This window comes from Pristiophorus japonicus, chromosome 14, assembly GCF_044704955.1.
Source record: "Pristiophorus japonicus isolate sPriJap1 chromosome 14, sPriJap1.hap1, whole genome shotgun sequence".
Taxonomy (NCBI): Eukaryota; Metazoa; Chordata; class Chondrichthyes; family Pristiophoridae; genus Pristiophorus; species Pristiophorus japonicus.
The window spans coordinates 122,257,163-122,275,980 of NC_091990.1; the positions used below are offsets into that span (position 1 = coordinate 122,257,163).

The following is an 18,818-nucleotide window of genomic DNA, read 5'->3' on the forward strand; positions in this document are numbered from 1 at the left end:
GCTGTCAAAGATGCCTTGGGGAGTTGCTGCAGTGCATCTTGTAGATGGTATTCACTGCCGTCAAGGTGTACCTGTGGTGGAGGGAGTGAGTAAGTATTTAAGGCGTTGGATGGGGTGCCAATCAAGTAGGTTGCTTTGTCCTGGATGGTGTTGAGCTTTTTGAGTGTTAATGGAGCTGCACTCATCCAGGCAAGTGGGGAGTATTTCATCACACTCCTGACTTGTGCTTTGTAGATGGTGGAAATGCTTTGGGGAGTCAGGAGGTGAGACACTCACCACAGAATACCCAGCCTCTGACCTGCTCTTGAAGCCACAGTAGTTGTGGCTGGTCCAGTTAAGTCTCTGGTCAATGGTGACCCCCTGGATGTTGATTGTGGGATATTCGATGATGGTATTGATGTTGAATGTCAAGGCGCAGTAGTTAGACGCTTTCTTGTTATTTCTAAATTAACTGCAAGTATACTATTCAAGATATTTAGAAAGCTCAGCCAATGAAACTTTTGATGTGCTTTGCTTCCATCCTGAAATTACCTGAAATTTACATTCCCCCTCTAATTCTTCTTCTCGCCCTTGTCTTAGAATCAATACAGCAAAGAAGGCCATTCAGCTTGTCGAGCCCATGTCAGCTCTCTGGAAGAGCACTTCAGCACCTACTCCCCTGCGCTTTCCCCGTAGCTCTGTAATTTTTTTTTCTTCAGGTAATTTTCCAATTCCCTTTTGAAAGCCACGATTGAATCTGCTTCCACCACCCTCTCAGGCAGTGCATTCCAGATCCTAACCACTCGCTGTGTAAAAATGTTTTCCCTCATTCCGCCTTTGGTTCTTCTACCAATCACCTTAAATCTGTGTCCTCTGGTTCTCGACCCTTCTGCCAATGGGAATAGTCTCTCTCTATCTACTCTGTCTAGATCACTCATCATTTTGAACACTTCTATCAGATCTCCTCTCAACCTTCTCTGCTCTAAGGAGAACAACCCCAGCTTCTCCAATCTATTCACGTAACTGAAGTTCCTCACCCCTGGAACCATTCTTATAAATCTTTTCTGCACCCTCTCCAAGGCCTTTACATCCTTCCTAATGTGCGTTGCCCAAAATTGGACACAATGCTCCAGTTGAGGCCGAACCAATGTTTTATAAAGGTTCATCATAACTTCCTTGCTTTCGTACTCTATACCTCTATTTATGAAGCCCAGGATCCCGTATGCTTTTTTTTTTTAAAAACTGCTTTCTCAACCTGTCCTGCCACCTTCAATGATTTGTGCACATATACCCCCAGGTCTCACTGTCTATGCACCCACTTTAGAATTGACCATTTCATTTATATTGCCTCTCCTTGTTCTTCCTACCAAAATGTATTACTTCACACTTTGCTGCGTTAAATATAATCTGCCACATATCCGTTCATTCCACCAGCATGTCCATGTCTTCTTGAAGTTTATCACTATCCTCCTCACTGTTCACCATACTTCCAAGTTTTGTGTCATCTGCAAATTTTGAAAGGGTGCACCCAAGTCTAAGGGCTCAATTTTGCCCATGCTGCTTTCTAGCATATTGCCAGAGTTGGTTGGTTATTTAGGTCCATAAATGTGCCAGAAAAACATGTCCAAACTTTCCCCGATGTTTATACTGCAATCTAGAGCTGCGCAGCATGGCCAGTCACCTCAGGGGGTGGAGCCTGCTGTCTGCGCCGAAAAACACAGCCAGGCTTCTGCGCAGGCATGGGGGAAAAAAACATAAGTTTTTGATGTCATTGCAATGGATACGCATGCACAGTACAGCTCCGAATTGGCAATCGAGAGGCCTCCAGACCGAGATCGGGATCTCAAGCGGCCGCAGCTAGATATCCAGGGTAAGCATAGAGTAAGGAAAGAATGGGATGGTTTATAGCCACTTTTAAGTTGCTTATAATTAGTTATTCATGGAAATTATAGTCACACAGAAAACTGTGGACTTATGTCATGCTCGGTTATTCATTCATGTTATGTAAGTTTGGATGACCATGTAGGGCCAAAGAATTCCAATGTGTTTGAAGATATAGGATGGGTACTGGATTAAAGGACTTGTAATTTTTTTGAAGGTGGGGTCAAATGATGACAAAGGGATATTGTTAAACAGTTGCAAACACTTTATTGATAAGTTGAGTTTGGATTCGTGCTTCTGCTTTCACTGAGGAGTTATCTGAGTAATGGTCCTCTTGATACTCCATGTTCTTTTACCTCCAAAACAGCTATGGCACTTCCAGAAGCATTTCCATGTCCGGGTCTTTCTGGATAAAACAATTGCTCCCTCCCCCTCCAACTCTCTCCGGTCCCCGAGTGAGTGCTTTCCCCCAATCTGCTCCGCTTCCCGCCCCTAGTCCAGGCCGAAGGGCTTGCCGGTAAGTGCACTCCCTCCCCCATCGACCTTCTCCGGTCTCCGAGTGAATGCCGGTCCCGGTCTGCTGTGGCCCCGAGTGAGTGCCGGTAAGTGCGCTCCCTCCCCCGTGGACCCTCTCCAGTCCCCGAGTGAGTGCCGGTCCCGGTCTGCTGTGGCTCCGAGTGAGTGCCGGTCAGTGCGCTCCGCTTCCCGCCCGGAGCCCAGGCCAAATGGCCTCCGATTTACTTACCTGCGGCGATTTCTTTAACTCTCCGTAAGGGTTTTCTCGAGAGGCCACATACGCTGGCCTAAGCAGAAATGGAGTAACTATCAACTGGCCAAAGTTCCCTAAATGGCCAGAATTGGCGTAGGTAACTGGTTATGCCTCCTTTGGATGAAAAAAAAAACTTATCTCAGAAAAACGTAAGTAAATGAGTTTTGCTGGTGCAAATTGATTGGGAAAACTGTGGATTTTTAAGTTGGGCCAGAAAAAGCAGTCTGCTCAAAAAAATGGCACAAATCACTGGGGAAAATTGAGCCCCAAGTCATTAATATATAATCAAGAAAAGCAGTGGTCCTAGTACCGACCCCTGAGGAACACCACTGTGTACCTTCCTCCAGTCCGAAAAACCGTTCACCACTACTCTGTTTCCGTCACTTAGCCAATTTCGAATCGATGCTGCCACTGTCCCTTTTATTCCATGGGCTTCCACTTTACTGGCAAGCCTATTATGTGGCATTTTGTCAAACGCCTTTTAGAAGTCCATGTACACCACATTAACTGCTTTACCCTCATCAACTGTCTGTTCCATCATCAAAAAACTCAATCAATTTAGTTAAATACTATTTGCCTCTAACAAATCCATGCTGGCTTTCCCTAATTAATCCACACTTGTCCAAGTGAATGTTAATTTTGTCCCAGATTATCGTTTCTTAAAGCTTCCCCACTACCGAGGTTAAACTGATTTGCCTATAGTTGCAAACAAGGGTATAACATTTGCAATCTTCCAGGCCTCTGACACCAGCCCCGTTATATTTCCCTTTTCTCATTACCCGTTATTCTATTCTTCTTACTCCTTCTCTCTCCCTCATGCTCTCTTCCCATCTCTCTCATTACAGCTCCCTTCCTCTCTTTTCCTCTTTCTTCCTCATTCGCTCCAATTCTCTCTCATTCCCAACTTTTCCTCGACAGTTGGAAGCTATTTTACGTTATAGGGTAGAAGTAAATGGAAAATTGATATGTAAGACAGTTTATTTGTAAAACTGGTGAAGGATCCAGATCCAAAGTAATTTTTTCCTCTACTACTGAGTAATAATGGGTGCTTTACAGTAAAGTTATCTACATCATTTTGAATGGAGCTTAAAACCAGCCTTGGCCCAAGCAGAAATGGAGTAACTATATATAAATCTCATATGCTCAGAGATAAAAAAAATTACCATCCAACATGCTGTTCTCTGTAAGGATCAGCAGATTACAAAAGTCTGATTAAACTAATTTGTCGGTTTTGTCTTAAGGTTCAAAACATGTGCAAGATTGTCGGGTTTGCTCAAATAAAATGGAATCATTATTCACATTTAATGATGTAACTAAATTTGGAATATTTTCAAATGGAGCACAACCTCCTTCCTGCAATAGAAATGTCATTTCCTACTGGCCAATGAAGTGCAGTTCTCTGAATGTTTGTTCAACTAACTGTCCATGTGGCTCATGGCACAATAGTTGGACATAGGGTGGCTGAAGCTCCCGGATTGCCTGGCAGACTCCTGGGTTGCCCAGAAGACTCCCGGAATGGGGCATGAATCTCCCAGGCACTACTACCAGCAGCCTGAGAGAACTCAGTGCTTCAAATGTCCTGCCACTCCATGTCACCTCCCCACCCGCCCCTGCTTCGAAACGTCATCAGTGCTACCACAGAGAAGTCTCTGGCTTGGTGACATCACCACCACCCCGGCAATATGCCCCATGTTAAGTTTCCCATACACAGAGCCCAATGCCATTTGTTGCGATCTCTCGGTTCGGTTCAGGTCAGTTTGTGCCGGCTGCTTTTGGTGTGTGATGTTACAGCACAGATCGGTTCTGACTCGAGACTCCCAGCTGAGAGGTGATAACTTCTCACAGTACCCGAGTCTAAGCCAGAGTCCAAGGATATAGGGAAGGAGATGGGGCCTGTTCAAAGTGCCATCGACTGGAGAGCCTTATTGCATCTTTGCAGGGGGATTCTGACTGCAGCTACTCATTACCCATGATTCCATCCATCCAGCACTCATGGTTTGGATTGGACTTAAAACATATTTTAGGATTTGATGCCTGGAAAATGAGTTTGCACAAGCATCATTTTTATTTTTACTGTTCTGAATCATTCTGGTGGAGCAGCTAATCGTAATTATCAGAGTGAAAGTGTTCACTAAAGCAGTATTATACATACTAATGATCAATGTAATGTTTTTGAAAAGTGTTACATTAAGCTCGCTAAGGTATTTTAAAGAGCATTAAATATTTTCTAACTGCAAGAGCAATCAGCTAAAATGTCACAAAAAAAATACCTCTGCAGCGCCAAACTAGATGGGATACAGGGCATGATTTGTAGCAAGTTATGAGGCAGGCACATCCAAACTGAACTAGCTGGATTGTTTATGGAAAAACTTGAATGGAAGACAGACAACTGCTGAAGCCCAGGAAGGGAGCTGGTGTAGAAGGCAGAACTATCTATGCTGACTGATTATCTTTGATCAAGAGTCACACCACTGTTGAATAGTGCAAATTTAATGGCTCATGAAATACCAAAATGCTCATGTCTCCCAGTTACACTGTTACAGCGATTGCATCTTTGTTTTGGGGGACTCTTGAGAACAAAGGAACAGCTCCTATTTGGTAATAATATCCAACATAAATTCAGATAAATGAAGAAGCTTAGCTAATTTTTTTTAAAGTGAGATAGACCTACAATAAAAGGGAAATGTTATGAACCAATGGCCCCAGAAATTGGCTATTGTGATGTACGAGAGCTGCTGGGGACCAGAGCTAACAAGGCCAAATGTAGAATGATCGGTTTCTCTTTCCCAATAATGAGCATCTATGCCTAGCAATCTGTTCAGCTCTGAAATTAAAAAGAAAGTGCATGAATTTCAGAAATTCTCTTTCACCATTCGTTCATTACTTCTCAATTCTTCAGCCTGCTGGCTGAACAGGATTATGAAGCATGAGTGTAAAAATAATGAGGTCCATCTATCATGGTTTATTTAAGAGAAAAATACAAAGTAGATATATGACTACAAATAAAAACAGAAAATACTGGAAATACGCAGCAGGTCAGGCAGCATCTGTGGAGAGAGAGAGAAACAAAGTTAACAATTCAGGTCGATGACCTTTTGTCAGACCTGCTGAGTATTCCCAGCATTTTATGTTTTTATTTCAGATTTCCAGTATCCGCAGTATTTTGCTATTAAATTACTGCAAAGTCTTGTAAGCAGAAGTATTACATTTCTAATATATAGCATGCAAACTTGTGTATGATCAGACCTAAGAATCTAGCAATATTGGCTCTGCTTTGTACCCATCATTTGCTCGCACTGTAAAGTTATTTATTAAATCACCAGCTGTGACGCTACTCACTGTAGTCTAGAACCTGGAGCATGGCTTTGGACATTTACTGCAGTACGACAGCAGCTGAAACACAACAGCAGCTTTCCCATCACTGTTACACATCAGTTGCATGATACAGGGTAGACATATTGCACACATTACTGACAGAGGGTGAAAACTGTATCTCTGACAAGATTTGTCAACATGAACAGGTACTTCCGCCCAACTGAAGAATCCCTTTCTACCTGGTTACTATTTTATGTTGGTTGTTGGCCCTCCATGGTGTCGCCCCTCCCTATCTCTAACTTCCACCAGCCCTATAATCCTCCAAGATCTCTGCGCTCCTCCAATTCTGGCCTCTTGCACATTCCTGATTTTAATCACTCCACCATTGGCAGCCGTGCTTTCAGCTGCTCAGCCCCAAACACTGGAATTCTCTCCTAAACCTCTCCGCTTCTCTGTTCCTTTAAGACGTTCCTTAAAACTACCTCTGACCAAGCCTTTGGTCATCTGCCTTAATATCTCATGTTCCAATTTTGTTTTGCAATGCTCCTATGAAGCACCCTGGGACATTTTATTACGTTCAAAGTGCTATATAACTTGTTGTCATGCGCGCTGGGTGTTGTGGATCCATAGGAAAAGGGTGAAACCCATCGGTTTGACATTCTAGTTCAAACGTGCTTCCCCCCCACCCCCTCGTGTGTAATGTCTTGTGCTGTTAGTGACGTGCCGTCTTCAATTTGGTTACATTTCCATCTCAATATCCCAAGTACTGCCCATTTCCAACAACAGTATTTACGAGTGATTTACTGTTTTCTTTAGCCGAGCCTTTACCCTTCCGATCACTTACATCTCCAGTTGATTCTTGGTTTCAGCTTTGTTCCTGTGTTCAGCAGCAGGATTTGCATTACCTTCGGTTACTTTCTCTCCTTCAGCTGTCCCTGTGATGCTTCTCTCCTTTTGATTTCCTGTTTTCCTCTCGACTATTTCCTTCTTTACACTTCTTGACTCCTTTCCAGTTTTCTCCACGTGGCCCTGCCAGTTGTTCTGTCCTTTTGAACTTGTGGCTTTGCTGCTAACCTTTTAAATTGGCTGCTTTTGTGCCTGGAACCCAGCTGGATGTTTGTTTCTCACATGCTCTGGAGGAGCTGCTGCTACTGCACTCCTTCCGGCAGACTCATAATCAGGCAAGAAGGAACAGTAAATCCTACTGAATCGAGACACAGTGCAACTTTTCCTGCTCGAGGGCACACTTTGCACCCGCCGCCGATCACCCTGCAGCGTTACATGGGGACAAACCTAACACCACATTATTTATTTGCATCACGAGAAACAGCTATGCATGCCAGTTTAGACACATTATCAGTTTATCATCATTGATATAGACTACAGCCATAAGTATTATGATGAGAGTGGTGATCAGTATGTTATTTCTAGTTCAATGTTATCATCATTATAAATTGTAATTTGTGTTTGATCTCAAGTTACTTTCAGCATCTTGTACTCAAAATTTGTGATGAGAAACTTAAGTTACAGAAAATTATTGTGACCTGCAGGATCAAGTGCAAATGTAGTGATCGACAAAAACCAGTAAAGAGTGGAAGGGCACTTTCAACTGTGCAGGAGTTAAAATACACAAGCTTGAGGGATCACACTGACTGTTCATCTAGAAAGAGCCAACTGATCCAAGAAAATTAAGTCCAGATAAATGTAAGCTTGATCCAAGTGTATTGAACTATCATGGCCATCATTCAGAATCTAATCAATTTTGTGCAATTGCTCAATGTTTCTGTTGAGTGCTCTCTGCTGGCTTTATGAAGGTTAAATTGTTGAACAAAAGTTGCACCAAGCTGTAATACAATGATAAAATTGTCTGTTTTAATGGCAGTTCGTAGTACTTATTCAACGATTATGTTTCTAGAAATTAAATTACGATCAATCAGTTTGAAAAGGCCAGATCAGGGATATTTCTGCAATGTCTGGAGCAATTACCATAAGGAAGAGTGTGGACGGGGCACAGGCATTTTACAACAGATCAGATTAACATTTCTCTGTGATGCAGTTTACTTGATCTTCCATCCGAATACCACAAACTTGCTTGTACTCACTTCATCCATTAAATGCATTCTGCCACTAATCCTGGTCACACCAAACTGTGCATGAGCAGTGGTCACCATTTTAATAATTTTGCTCTTGATATTTCCAATGAGTACCAGTTGGAAGAGACGTTGGAAGTCCGGCAACACTGGGGGCGACAGCTTTTGCCAACTCCAAAATCAGACCGAGCACAGGGCTGTGTTGGGCCGAGAGGTGGGACTTAGGCAAAAAGTTTTAAAAACTGTATTAGGGAAAATTATTTCAACTGTTAGGTGGCCTCAACATTCAACTGATATAAGAACATTCTCTCTCAGGCCAACATCCCCAGCATTGAGCACGTTCGATCAGCTTCGATAGGCGGGTCACATCGTCCGCATGCCCGATACTAAACTCCCTGGGCCACATGCTCGATACTAGATGGTTTGCCGCCCAGGGAGTAGTGTGGAAGCCCCGACCTGCAAGAAACCATCAGCGGCAGGTCGGGGCCATAAAAGGAGCGACGTGCAGCCCCTGGACAGCATGGAGGCAGGCCACTGCAAGGTACAGCGCGAGCTGGTGCAGAAGGGCAACGGCAGCGAGGTCCAGGTCGGTGATTGAAGCATGGGCAGACGCAGCAGGAGTGGCGAGGTTGAGGTGAAGGAGCTGTGAGAGACTGTGGAGGGATGTGTTTGGGGCCCAGTGGAGGTGTGAGTTCGGGGCCAGGCTCCCAGGGGCAGCACGGGCCAGCCCATACTGCGATATGTGTGCGCACTAGGTCCGTGCAACAGAGCAGGTCTCCAGTTGTCTTGGGTAATCCTTGCCACTGGACCAAGACCTAGCTCTGTCAAGCCCGTGTGTAGCTGGTGTGCAACGGCCACCACACGTAAAAAAAATCCACGCACAGGCATCTTACACCCTTGAGGATGTAGTTTGGGTTCTTCATTCGAAACACCTTTTTTTTGGCGTGGAAGCAAGTCATCCTCGTTTCGAGGGACTGCCTATGATGATGATGATGATGACGACTAGACTCCCGAAACAAGCACTCTGCTCAGAGCTATATCACAGCAGGCGGGCCCCAGGAGGGCAGAGAAAACACTTCACGGACACCCTCAAAGCCTCCTTGAAAAAATGTAACATCCCCACCGACTCTTGGGAATCCCTGGCCCAAGACCACTCAAAGTGGAGGAGAAGCATCCGAGAAGGCGCCGAACACTTCGAGTCTCTTCGCCGGGAGCACGCAGAAGCTAAGTACAAACAGCGGAAGCTAAGTATAAACAGCGGAAGGAGCGTACGACAAATCATGCACCCCACCCACCCGTCCCTCCAACCACCATCTGCCCCACCTGTGACAGAGCCTGTAGATCCCGCATTGGTCTCATCAGTCACCTTAGAACTCATTTTAGTGTGGAAGCAAGTCATCCACGACTCCGGGGGACTGCCAAGAAGAAGAAGGAGAGAAGATAAGGGTTACATTTATTGCAATGATGACTCTCTCAGTTGCAAGATATCCTTTTTCCCCCCTGTATGCCATTTATTTTCTTACATGCAGCAGTGCCTCTGGGCTTTTACTATTCATTGTTTGCAATTACACTTCCTATTAATTTTTGTACTCAGTTTTTTGCATTAGTTTCTAGTTTAAAGCAATTATTTGGACTTGACGGACTGCTCTTCAGTAGTAGTGCTATAGTTCATTGCAAGGCTCTGATAATTTTTCACCTATGAGAATGGTTTGAATTGATCCAGTTATGATACTTTTGAATCCTGCAACACCAGATAAAACAAAATCATCGATCAAAATAAATGGCGAAAACCCCAGTATACCAGACAGCAGCCACCCAGTTTCTATTATAAATAAGAAATGGACAGTCTGCTCAAAAAAATGAACCATCTGGTCAAAAATTAAATGGATGGCATTTAGCCTGCTCCACTGGCACATTTATCATTTGAATCCCTTGCCACGAAATGCACTCTATCTGCCTTTTTAAAAAGCTCGGACTTTGCATTTATGGCCTTCCGGGGTAAAGTGTTCCACATTTGCAAAACTCTAATTTTTCCTGGATTTGCTTTAAACAACCTTAGTTCAAACTCTGATTATTTCCCCAGTAACTGAGACCTATACCCATGATACCCATCAGATGGCATGGATAATTTATTGATCACGTAGGCTGATTCCGGAGATGAGGGGGTTACCTTATGATGATAGATTGAGTAGACTGGGTCTTTACTCGTTGGGAGTTCAGAAGGATGAGGGGTGATCTTATAGAAACATTTAAAATAATGAAAGGGATAGACAAGATAGAGGCAGAGAGGTTGTTTCCACTGGTCGGGGAGACTAGAACTAGGGGGCACAGCCTCAAAATACGGGGGAGCCAATTTAAAACCGAGTTGAGAAGGAATTTCTTCTCCCAGAGGGTTGTGAATCTGTGGAATTCTCTGCCCAAGGAAGCAGTTGAGGCTAGCTCATTGAATGTATTCAAGTCACAGATAGATAGATTTTTAACCAATAAGGGAATTAAGGGTTACGGGGAGCGGGCGGGTAAGTGGAACTGAGTCAGCGGCCAGATCAGCCATGATCTTGTTGAATGGCGGAGCAGGCTCGAGGGGCTAGATGGCCTACTCCTGTTCCTAATTCTTATGTTCTTATGTTATGTTATCATGTTCACATAATCTAACTTTGCATGACAAAATTCACCTCAAATTCATCCTTTATCCACCAAAAAGAAACTATGTTCAGGCTTTCTCTAACTGCTCTTGGATTTAAAAAAATAATCTCAGGGTTATAATTTATGAAAATATTTACTAGTAAATAAACTAACCACATTTTATAAAATCAGAATATTGGTAACTACAGATAGAATATCTATCACAATTGCACCTCTTCAGATAATCTTCAGATAAACTTAATGAAAAAAATCCCACGTAAAAGCATCATCACGTACAGTGCTGCAATATTTTTTTTAAATCTGGTAGTTTTAAAATGTGAACACAGTCCTGTAGATCATCAATTATAAAAAAAACATACAAGATCATAAGGATTTGAACAAGATCTCAAAAACACATGAGATCTTATGATAGATTTGGACCACAGTGTATCAAAACAGCACACCAGATCCATAACAGGACTTGTGGACTGCACGTAAGAGGTTATTTCAGTTGATCACATGACAACTGCAGGCCTGTAATTAACCACATCAAGTCATATCCCCAAATTCCTCCTGCCGTGTATGCCGCTATTTTCTCATTAGTTTATTGTGCCTCAGTGCACATTCCTCTTGGAACCCATGCTGTCTGATCAAAAACAAGGCCAAAACATGTTTGGTGTTATCATTATGTATCTTGTGTTACTACAATAAACACAAAGCTATATAAAAAAAAATTAGCAGCAAAGTTACAATACCCACCCTGTGGAATTATCAGCACAATCCCCTGCTGCCAAACTGTTGCTTCCCCAGGCTGAATAATAATGAGCATGACAGTGACAGCAGGAGACTGCTGAAACTACTTACAACTGATTCAGTCAACCCAACATATTTGTGGGGAAAAAAAAATCAATTTTTCACTATTATACACCCAAATTTTGAATCCCTTCAAATTGATTGGTTATACTACTTCTTCAAGAGGTCCATCTTCCTCTCAAATGGCAATGTTACAACTAACTTGTTCATAAGATAGTTTCTTGTACTTCTGAAATACCAACCTAAGGCACTAAACATTATTTCCATTGGTTTAGAGCTCATTAATTAAACATATATATATCCTCATCAAGTTAATGGACCCGAATTTGGTGAACTTACTGCCCGCTGCCACCGAGTTTTCTGCCTGTTTTTTCGGCGCTTTCCCCCCGAGCAAGTTTGGTGACGCCCTCACGCCAGCAGGGAGAGAAGACCGCTGGGGAGCGTCTGCTGGCATGCAACACTGACAAAAGTCCTCCTGCCCGCTCCCTCCTGAGATTGGTCCAGGCGGTCCTCCGCTCTAGCAGCAGAAAAGACCGCCGCGTGGAGACAGGTCTTACCTGAACGGTAAGTATGAAGACCTGCAAGAAAAAGGTTAGTGAACTGGTTTTCATTTCTTTTGCAGCGATTTTGTTGGAGAGGATCCTCTGAAGGATTTGTAATCGTTTTTTTTTTCATTTGTGGAATTTTTTTTTTCCCGCTCCCCCCTCCCTGGGCCCGACTCTATCATCGCCATTACTTTGCCGAGGATCGCAGTTGCAGCCCAGAATCCGACCTACTACCCGCTGCTGCCCGTGTAAGGCCCATTTTAGCCCAATGGCATTTTTTTTCCCACCAAACTTCTGCCCAAAGTACCGTCAGGATCTAAGCAGTCCTTTCAACGGTACATGGGCAGAACTTAGGTTTGACCAAACCCGGGCCCAAAGTCTGCAAGAATTTAGCAAGAGATGAGTTTTCTCTGTCACTAACCAAGGTTATAAAATCCTGTCACTGGACAGATAGCAGCCTTGTATAACAGCAATGCTGCTGATGTTGCTGAAGTGGGGCTACTATTCTTCTAGTACAGTGTTGTCCAATGTACACATGAAGTACAGATGCAACGTCCCGAATCCAGAACTCCAAAAACCAGACATTTTGCGCATAGCTGATGGAGTCGTCCGGAATCCAGAATTATTGTCTGAAAATCGGACATTTTTGAGGCACAATCCAAAATCTGGCATGGATTCCGAATTTCAGACTATTGATTTTTGTGTCTGAAATCGGGAAAACCCAAAAACCGGAATGGACTTGGTCCCAAGGAGTCTGGACGTTGTACCTGTACATTTACCCTGTGGTGCACATAAGGTTATTTCTACTAAATTTAGCGCATGTGGCTAAAACTGTGTTGCTGTAGGCACAGCTAGTCATCAAGTCCTATAGGACAACATGGAGGGAAAGCTAGATAAATACATGAAGAAGAAAATATTATGCTGTTGAAGTTACATGATGCGGGATGGGAGGAGGCTGGTGTGGAACATTAGCACTGGCATGGACCAGTTGGGCCCAATTGCCTTTTTCTGTGCTATACATTCTATGCAATTCTATGTAACACTGATCTATATCCCATTTGTGGTGCCAATCATAAAAAGGATGAATGTCTAACTTATCTGATCAGCCCTTCTGAAGAGCATGGATCATATCCTGTGGAAAGTAATATGCAGTGGGCAATCAAGAGACAATAAGATGTCCTTGAAAAGCTAAGAACAAGAGTGTTGTAGGCTCACAGTATATCATTGCAGGTGACAGCCTATATACATCACATAAGAAATACTCCATGACTAACAACTCAAGTCCTCACACCAAAGATTTTTAAATGGCTGACAGAAAAAAAAATGTCTCCATGAACATGTCTGAGCATCTAGGTTCTGCTGTTTTGTTGTCTACTCATAGGAAGTATTACGGTAGTAATGAGCGAGCAAATCAGAACAACCTGCATTTACATAGTGTGTTTAATACAGTCAATGTTCAGGCATTGTTTCTTCCCCTTCAAATCTAGCATCACCCCACCCCCAAAAAAGACAATGCTCAAGCCTTTCTAACCACTGCCTCATCTCTAATCTCCTTCTCCTCCTCTCTAAGGTCTTCAAATAAGTTATTATCCAGCTCCGTGCTCACCTCTCCCACAACTTCCTGTTCAAGTCTTTTTAGTCCACTTTTCACTCGATCCGAACCAAATTGATCTCTCCAGCCAAGATGATGAGTGATATCCCGGATAATTTTTCTCCTTGCCCCTTCAGAGCCATTTAATTCACTTCAACAAATCACTTCACCATCATCCACCACATCTTTTTTGTGATCCAACTCCATAGAACTACCCTTGCATGATTCCAATCTACGTGTCGCAATGCAGCCAGTGCCTCTCCATCATCTGCTTTTTCTTCCCATTCTTGGCCTACTCCTGCTCCTATTTCTTATGTTCTTGCAGTCACCTCAAGTGTATCTTACCATTGGCCCCTCCTTTTCTTCATTTCTATGTTGCATGTGACAGTGTCTGTAAGCATGGGGTCAGTTTCCAAACGTATGCTGATGAAATCTAGCTCTATCTGTCCATCACCTCCCTCGACTAATACAACTAAGCTGCATGATGACAACTTCTTTTAAATGAACCTTTGGAAGATCAGAACCACAGTATTATTCTCCTGCCACCAACTCCATACCCCTCTCTATTTATCTCTAGATGGTTGCAACCTTAGCATCCTGTTCCACTCTGAGCTGAGTTTCAGTCCCTATATCCAGTACCGAAATCATTTAGTTACAGCATTTAGTTCTTCAGGGACATCATGGAATATTTGCCACTGACATCAAAACTCCATTAAAAGCATGTGCAACTACTTCAATGGGAACGCAGTCAATTTTGAAATTTCACAAATCTGAAATGAAGTTTTGTTTTCACACTTTTCAATTAATCTGTTGTATAATCCTACCACCTGATTTTTTTGAAGTATATTATTTTAGAAATAAAAACTGCAACTGTGAAAATAAAAAACAGCCACTGTGCCCATATACAGTTAAGCCAGCACTAAATATTCTCCCCTAAATGCAATGCATAAAAGGTTTGGGATGGATGGGGGTTAAGAAAGACATTTTAAAAGAAAAACATTTGATGAAACCAATGGTTTTTCAAAGACTGATCTTATGCCAGCAGCTTTGGCTGAACATACACAATGCCAACTACTGTTCAGACTGCAAGAAACAACAAGGTCACATGAACACTACCTGCAGCAGGGACAAACTGCTGGATACGTGGTAAAACAAAGTACTGAATTTTTGCCACCATTCTGCGCTATTTTTTTCACCTACGCTGGTTTTTTTGGAGCAAACTAAAATCTGCAAGTTTCGCCAAAGTTTCTGCGCCATTCTAAAGTAGGTACGTCCGATTTTTTTCCGTCACTTGTGGCGGAACTTGCTGGGTGCGCCATTTCTGGCCATTTAAGCGAGTTTGGTCAAGTACAATTTTTTTCTAAAACAGCACACTGCACCTATCTGAAAAACCTTCCCTACACTTAAGGAAATCATCGCAGAGAAGAGAAAATCGGCGGAGCTGAAGACAAGTCTGCCGGGGGGATGTGGGAGCATTGAGTCCTATCTGTCCGGGATAGATATGGGCCAGTGCGGGGTCCTTTCGACTGGGATATGTACGGGCCAGTGCAGAGTCCTTTCAGCCCGGGATGTCAGTGGGCCGGTGCGGGATCCTTCCGGCCCAGGATAGTAGCGTGTCGATGCGGAGTCCTTTCAGCCCGGCATAGAAGCGGGCCGGTTGGGGGAGCCTTCCAGCCTGGGATTGCCGCAGCACCGGCACTGTAGAGGTGAAACAAGTCTATAAATGCTAAAAAGGAATAAAGAAATGTCATATTGTTTCATATATTGAAATTTTAGACTGTTGTCCCAAGTCTCACTTAGTGATTTATTTTACAAAGGGAGAATGCTTTATTTGTGCCTCAGCCCTTCAGAGCATCCCTCGTTACCCTGGCACCCTCAGTTTTTCTTAAGCTCCACCCACAGACCTTAAGGTCACCTGCACCGCTCCAAAATGAAAGGTTATGCTGGCGAAACTTGGAACTTTTTTTGGAGCAGTTGGACCACTACAAAAATTGGATGCACCTCAGCCAAAAAAAGTCCATGTGGAATTTTGGGCCCAGAACTTTGAAGTGACATGCTATCAGCTTCATGTGAGTGTGTACAAACCCGAATCATCTCTGCAAAAAAAAAAATCACGACAGCATGAGTTTGATTGTAATTCTGCTAGGTCCTAAAAGTTACTTAAAAAATTATTAATTGTGGACTGTATTGTGCAATAGCGAAGTTCAAATTATATGCAGTCTCATCTGAAATAGTTGAATCTGCATGTTGTACATTTTCAATAGTGTCTAAAGGTTTTCAGTTATTTAAAAGGCCAGTTCTTTGTGACACATACTATGCTTTTATGGTAAGCATCAAAGAAAACAATCACTGCAAGAGACCACATTTTTGAGGAATGCTTGGAACGTGGTAAAGCAGTTAAGGAACACTCAACCTACAAAGAATCATAGAAATTTACAGCACAGAAGGAGGCCATTTCGGCCCATTGTGTCCGCGCCGGCCGACCAAGAGCTATCCAGCCTAATCCCACTTTCCAGCTCTTGGTCCGTAGCCCTGTAAGTTACGGCACTTTAAGTGCACATCCAAGTGTCTTTTAAATGTGGTGAGGGTTTCTGCCTCTAACACCCTTTCAGGCAGTGAGTTCCAGATCCCCACTATCCTCTGGGTGAAGAAATTTCCCCTCATATCTCCTCTATAACTCCCCCCAGCTACTTTAAATCTATGCCCCCTGGTTGATGACCCCTACAAAGGAGGAAGAAATTCCAACAAGATGGAATGGGAGGTGGGGGGTTCAGGATATGACTGATATCATTTCAAAGTGGGAAGGTCAGTGGAGAATTCACAAAACTGAATGACATCCTTCAAAATTGAAGCAAATATGTTTAAGTCTGTACACAGTACTTCTTTCAAATAAAATCAGTAAAACATTAAGAAAGGAGCATCATTCAGATGTAATTTGAGCATGATATATTGAATCTCTGCTTGAGCAATCTTAACTGCAGAAGTGACCTACTTTTATAGAATGATCTATCAGACGATACAATTTGCAACTTTTAATAGCCATGAATTGTACGAACAATATGTCGCAGAGCATACAGTTGAGAAAAAAATTTGTTTTCTGACGTAGACATTGAACAATTCCTTCACTTTCACAATGTCAGAAAGATTTTGTCAAGAGAGCGCTGGTGCTGCTTCAGTGGCAATAATAGTGTGCTCCATTAAATAGGAGAACACCAAGTTATGCATTGAAAAATTAACTTTGTATTTATTGAAATTACTAGCAGTACCCATTGATTTTTGCTGCTATGTCAATGAGCCATTTTATGCACAACTTTGTCCTGAACATCTATCACATTCTCAGTCACTATAAACCGCTTTGATCTTGTATTATTGTTATTTTAAGTATATTCATACTGCACTGGATCAATTGTGCATTACATGCAGCATAGATACAGTCTCTGCAGTGAGGATAATGGAGGGGTCTTGCGTGAAATCCAACTGGTTATTTTGTGTGTCAACATCATTAGGTTGAATCGATGCACTTGTTGGAGTGGATTTTCGGACATAGCAAAGCATGATGGGGTAAGCCAACTATCTGCCTTTCCACTAAATGAACTTTGTACCAAGAAGCCTATCTGCTGTCCCTGATATGAACTCTGCAGCAACAAGTGACTCCTGGCCAGGTGCAGGCCACTGTTTCATAGAAAGCTTTGCAACAGAATAACTAACCACAAAAGAAGATACAGAGGAAGGGCCCCCAAACTCGCGCCATGCTATCAGGTTTCACTAGGACTAAAAAGTTGTATGTAAATGAATTGCGTTGCCATATGGATTGATTGGTTGTATGTAAATGAATTGCATTGCCATATGGATTGATTGGTTGTATGTAAATGAATTTAAATTATTGTATTCCGCCCCCTGTAAACTGCTTATAACCCCGCGGCACAAGGCACTCGGGGAGAAGGTGTTCGCAGATCGCGGGATCTCAACTATTCTCCTAGAGCTCTGTTAGCAATAAAGTTGTCTCTCTTACTTTATTAGAGTCTATGTGAATTTATTTTCATTAACACACTGTAGTTTTGTGGACCGTGTGTTGTAGTTAGTAATTTTCCAAACACAATTTTCCTATGATGACCAACCCAAATTGTGCACGGCCTTTCCTTCTTCCATATTATCTTAACTCATCAAACTCCTGCCCATTAAGTATCATTTATACAAGTAAAGTAACTTTATCAACTGGTTTGATTTTGCCACCAAAGAGGGGAAAAGCACTACTGATGATATGCGGCAAACACCCAAAAAACAATTTAGATGAAGTTGGAGCTTTGTGAAAATATCTACCCAGAACAACAAAGCAAGTGTGATGTGAATGTAGTATATCTGCAGGCAATCCTCTCGTGTTGATGATGGCTGGAGCTGAACTTTGAACATTATCGGCCTGAAGAGCCCATTGGGCTGGAAGCTGAAGTTGTGACTGATGAGAAAACTAATTACAGCACATACTGTGTAAGATAATCAGAAGCAGAAAGACGAGAAGGGAACAATTAAAATCTATTTTAAAATGATAAATGGTCAATTTGCACATCCAAAATTAATACAGAAAAGCCTAAGTTAGAATGTCCTCAGCACTTCCATAAATCATCAACACTCAAAGATATTACAATGGGTATTAATGAGCTTTAAAGGCAATATGACCTTCATATTTAAAATTTATACGCACACAAGGTAAAAATTGCAAACATCTGGCAATCTCAGTGATGTCTCCAGGCAATATTTTCATTTGGGCAATGAACTGAACAAGCAGAGGAGAACTGCAAATATTGATGGTAGACGTTACTTGGGAAGATTGTTAGATGTAAAACAAAAACTAAGCAAGACTTTTATACAATCCGTGACTTTGGCCATGATGCATTATGCCTCCTTCAAGCAGAACCAAGTGGTTACTGTCAGAGAATATGGGATTGTAAGCTCAGCGCAGGGTTGAATAAGACACCGAGGCTGCAAACAGTCTGGTTCAGCCCGAGACAAGGGCGTGGAGGGGGATGGAATTGGTGGCAAAGGTACGGAGTTTGTGGCAAGGGCTGTAAACGATGACTTCAGTCTTACAATGTTTAACTGGAGGAAATGGGGCCCCACTCTGGAATTTCCTCCCCTAAAAACTACCTCTCCACATCCCTCTTACACTCCTAAAAACTCACTTCTTCAACCAAACTTTTCATCACCCCATCCTATTA

At 42.7% G+C, this 18,818-nt stretch overlaps 1 protein-coding gene and 1 long non-coding RNA gene across 2 annotated transcripts in view; both read right to left on the minus strand.

Annotated features, from left to right (window-relative positions):
* The window catches only part of LOC139280078 (transmembrane protein 263-like), a 275,014-nt gene that overhangs the window by 113,696 nt on the left and 142,500 nt on the right, over nt 1-18,818 (minus strand). The gene's annotated exons all lie outside the window — the stretch shown is intronic.
* LOC139280079 (uncharacterized) lies at nt 5,572-6,866 on the minus strand. Its single transcript, XR_011596615.1, has 2 exons — nt 6,789-6,866; nt 5,572-5,676 (listed from the first exon to the last, which is right to left on the minus strand). It is a non-coding gene; the product is annotated as an uncharacterized lncRNA (long non-coding RNA).